This window comes from Mesoplodon densirostris, chromosome 7 (genome assembly GCF_025265405.1).
Source record: "Mesoplodon densirostris isolate mMesDen1 chromosome 7, mMesDen1 primary haplotype, whole genome shotgun sequence".
Taxonomy (NCBI): domain Eukaryota; kingdom Metazoa; phylum Chordata; class Mammalia; order Artiodactyla; family Ziphiidae; genus Mesoplodon; species Mesoplodon densirostris.
In genome coordinates this window covers 22,008,953-22,012,998 of record NC_082667.1, presented here as the reverse complement: position 1 = coordinate 22,012,998, position 4,046 = coordinate 22,008,953, and the positions used below count along the sequence as shown (strand labels likewise).

The 4,046-nt window shown below is 37.5% G+C and overlaps 1 pseudogene; it reads left to right on the top strand.

Annotated features, from left to right (window-relative positions):
- The first annotated feature begins 1,744 nt into the window (after positions 1-1,744).
- On the top strand, positions 1,745-3,086 carry LOC132494136 (dynein axonemal assembly factor 11-like; annotated as a pseudogene).
- Positions 3,087-4,046: the final 960 nt, after the last annotated feature.

Sequence of the window (4,046 nt, the reverse complement as noted above, 5' to 3'; positions counted from 1 at the left end):
AAAAAAAGCACCAAAACATATCATGTAAGTAGGAATAAATCTAATAAACACAGTACAAGACTTCTGGATAGGCAAATAAAAACTATTATTGAGAATAAAGAATATAGAGATGATAGATAGATGAATAGAAAGATGATAGATAGAGAGTAGATAGCTAACAGATGGTCCATGCCCATGGGTTGGAAGATTGAGTATTACAAGCATTTTACTTCTTTCCAAATTGCTTCATAGAGTAAATGCAAATCTGATAATTTCCAACACTTTAGTTTTTCATTTGTAAATGTTGAGTTGATTCAAAATATACACTGAAATGTATAGAGGGCCAAGAATAGCCAAGAAATCTTTCAAGAAGAACATCATTGAAGTATCTGTTGTACTAGCTAGCAGGAATTATTTAAAAGCTGTCATAATTAAAAGAGTGTAATATTTCTGCTAGGTTAGATGAATACACCGATAGAACAGAATAGAAAGTTCGTGAATAGACTAACACATACATAGGCATTTAATATACAGTAATGTGGCAATACCGAGCACAGAGCAACATACCAAAAAGAAACTAAATTAAGATGTTGTGTAGATACCTATATATTAAAAAAATAAAACAACCTGACCCCCAACAACACATAAAAATCAAGTCCAGATTGATTTTAAATCCAAATACTAAAGGAAAAATAATAAAATTTCTAAACAATTGTATAGGACATTTTTTAACATCTTAAAGTATGGAAAGAATTAAACAAGACAATGAAAGCACTGTTTATAAAGGAAAAGATTGATACATCAAGCTTTATTAAATATAAGAAAACCTGTCATTCATTAGACACATTATATCTAATTAGGACATTTTAGTTACATTGTGGAAATTTGTTCTTATCCTTTAGAGGTCCATGGTGACATTTTTACAAATAAAAAGAGATATGATATCTTGGAACCTTGACTTTAAAATAATCCAATTGTGCATAAAAATGGATAGGGTAAAAGTGAAACTAGATTGTCAATGGAGTAATAATTCTTGAAGCTGGATGATGATAGATAAAGATTCATTATACTTTTCCCACAAATTATCCCTCAAATGTTTGAAAAATTTCACAATAACATATTTAAATCAACAGAGTAGGAAAAATCACTTACCACACATATGATAGACAATGGGCTCATATCCCAAATTGGTAAAGAACCCCTATAAATCAGTAAGACAAAAAGATTTTTAAAAACACATAGAGGGCTTCCCTGGTGGCGCAGTGGTTGAGAGTCCGCCTGCCGATGCAGGAGACACGGGTTCGTGCCCCGGTCCGGGAAGATCCCACGTGCTGCGGAGCGGCTGAGCCCGTGAGCCATGGCCGCTGAGCCTGCGCATCCGGAGCCTGTGCTCCGCAACGGGAGAGGCCACCACAGTGAGAGGCCCATGTACCGCAAAACAAAAAAAAAAAAACACATAGAAAAATGACTAAGAGACTTGAGCAAACACTTCAGAAAAGAAGACATTCAGATTTCCAATAGACATAGGAAAGAAGATCAACATCAATAGTCATAAAGGAAATGTAAATTAAAATTACAGTGACAGACACATTCTGGCACAGCCACCAGAATGGCTAAAGTTTTTTTAAAATATTGACATACAAAGTGCTGGCAAGCATGTGGCACAAACAGAACATTCATATATTAATGATTGAAGTTTAAATTATTACTGACAGTCCTTGGGATCCCAGGCAGGCTTCCCAGGCCCCAAAACAAGAAAGGTGCTATGGATGGGATAACAGAATACTTCATTAGATAGAATGCCAAACACAGTAACTGTGTAATTTTTCCCCTGGAGGAACTCTCCTTATATCAGCAATAAACAGAAAGAGATCATATTGATAAATGGTACCAGAATTTTCTACCTTTAAAATAATCTCAGTGGAAAAAATTTAAAATGTTAGCAACCTCAAGAAACTTAAATGTTTTTATTTTGCTTTAAATAACGCTGAAAAGATTGAAAATTTGGAAGGATCTGAAAGGCTAAAGAAAATTAACTTGATAAATTTCACTGGAGACCTGAGCAACAGTAAAACCCTGCAGCACAGTCTCCATCTGAAGGAGTTCTTTTGCATGGGTAACCCACATGCTGACTTTGAACGTTACTGGAAGTTGGTGGTGGCAACTCCTTAACAATTAAAGTGTGGGATGATAAAGAGAGTTCAGAATGAATCCAAGAATTGCAGAATTTATCCATTAATTGGGGAGGAAAAGTTTATTGATTCAAATGGGCAAATACAGAAAAATGGTTCAGAGGAAACTTTAAGAACAACATAAAAATAGATGAGAAGAAAAGTAACCCTGGCTTTGACAGACATTCGCACACAGATATCGTCACCACTATCCTGTTTTCTTTAGTGAACAAAGAACATCAGACACTAGAAGTATGAAAAAAGGATCCCAACTAAAATAAATTAGATGAAAGCAAAGAATAGCAGCATTCTGGTATAAGCTTTCTTCAGTTTACTCCTGATTTTAGATGGGAAACTCTTAGACATGGAAAAATGATGGAAAGACCAAGACAAATTAAGTATTACAAAGAAGAAAGGTAAACCACTGAGAACTTTGATCACTAAAGTTGGAAAAGCCCTAAAACTAAATGAGCCCTAACTTGATTTCTCTTGAAAGATGATGAAGACAACCATATCATCCTGGATCTTGCTGTCTATAGTTATAGGTCATTGATGTCAATGCACAGTCAGTGTATATGAGAGGAATGATTAAGGGAAAGTCACATCAGCTTATATTTCCTCAAGAGCTCAAACCTCACAGCAACTCTGCTAGGAAATCTTTAGTAATCTGCATGCCCAAAATAGAAGAAGTAACTACAGGTGGTAGAAAACATCCAGGTCTTTGAAAACTACCTTGGACATAGGCAGAGACCAAACAAACAAAAGAAGCAAGCAAATTGAGAAACTAGTAGTAGATTCTAACATGCATGTATTTCCTGATGTAGCTAATGTAGTTCAAGAGGAAAAACACACTCCCAAAAACGTTGGATCTGAACCAAAATTATACCAAGTAATGAAGATCAATGCTTTGTTGTTAACCATGGATGCCTCCATTGATTTGAAACATTAGGCTGCATGGTCATTGACTGTGACCCATGAGACTCAGTTTTACTCAATGCAAAGAGTATATGCATAACATTTATGGGTTAACAGAGTTATTTATCAATATTACTAATATAATGTTTTAACCCCTAACTTTGTATAGTACTACTTAAACTAGTTTAAAATTAAGATGTGTCCCTTGGGGAGCATGGCCACGATGGCAAAGTATGAAGACCATGAGCTCACCTCCTCCCACAGGCACACCAAAATCACAAGTACTTAGAGAGCAAATATTTATGAGAACAAACTGAAGATTAGCAGAAAATATTTTCCAAAATAACGATATAAAGAAGGAACCACAAGGAGAAGGGAAGGAAGGGCAAAGATGCAGTATAGTCAAGATCCATACCCCCAGGTAGGTGACCCCAAAACTGGGGGATAATCACAACTACAGAGGTTCTCCCCAAGGAGTGAGGGTTCTGAACCCCACATTAGACTCCCTAATCCAGGTGTCCTGCATTGGAAAGATGAGCTACAAGACTGTCAGGCTTTGGAGGCCAGTGGGGTTTCAGTACAGGGGAGACAGAGGGCTACGGTAAAAATAGACCCCTCTCTTAAAGGGCATGCTCAAAATCTCACATTGCTCCAAGTCCCAGTGCAGAGGCAGTAATGTGAAAGGACCCTGGGTCAGACTCACTTGCTGATCTTGGAGAGTATCCTAGTGAAGGAGGAGGCAACTGGGGCTCCCCCTGGGGACATAGATACTGGCAGCAACGATTTAGGGGAGCTCATTCTATCATGAAGACACTGGTGTTGGCAAGCGCCACTTTGGAATCCTCCCTCTAGCTTATTAGTGCTGGAAAATGGCCTCGCCCACCAACCTGTCTCCACACATACTGGGATGCCTCAGGCCAAGCAGTTGGCTGGGCAGGACGAATACTGCATGATCTCACTTAAATGTGGAATATAAAAAAC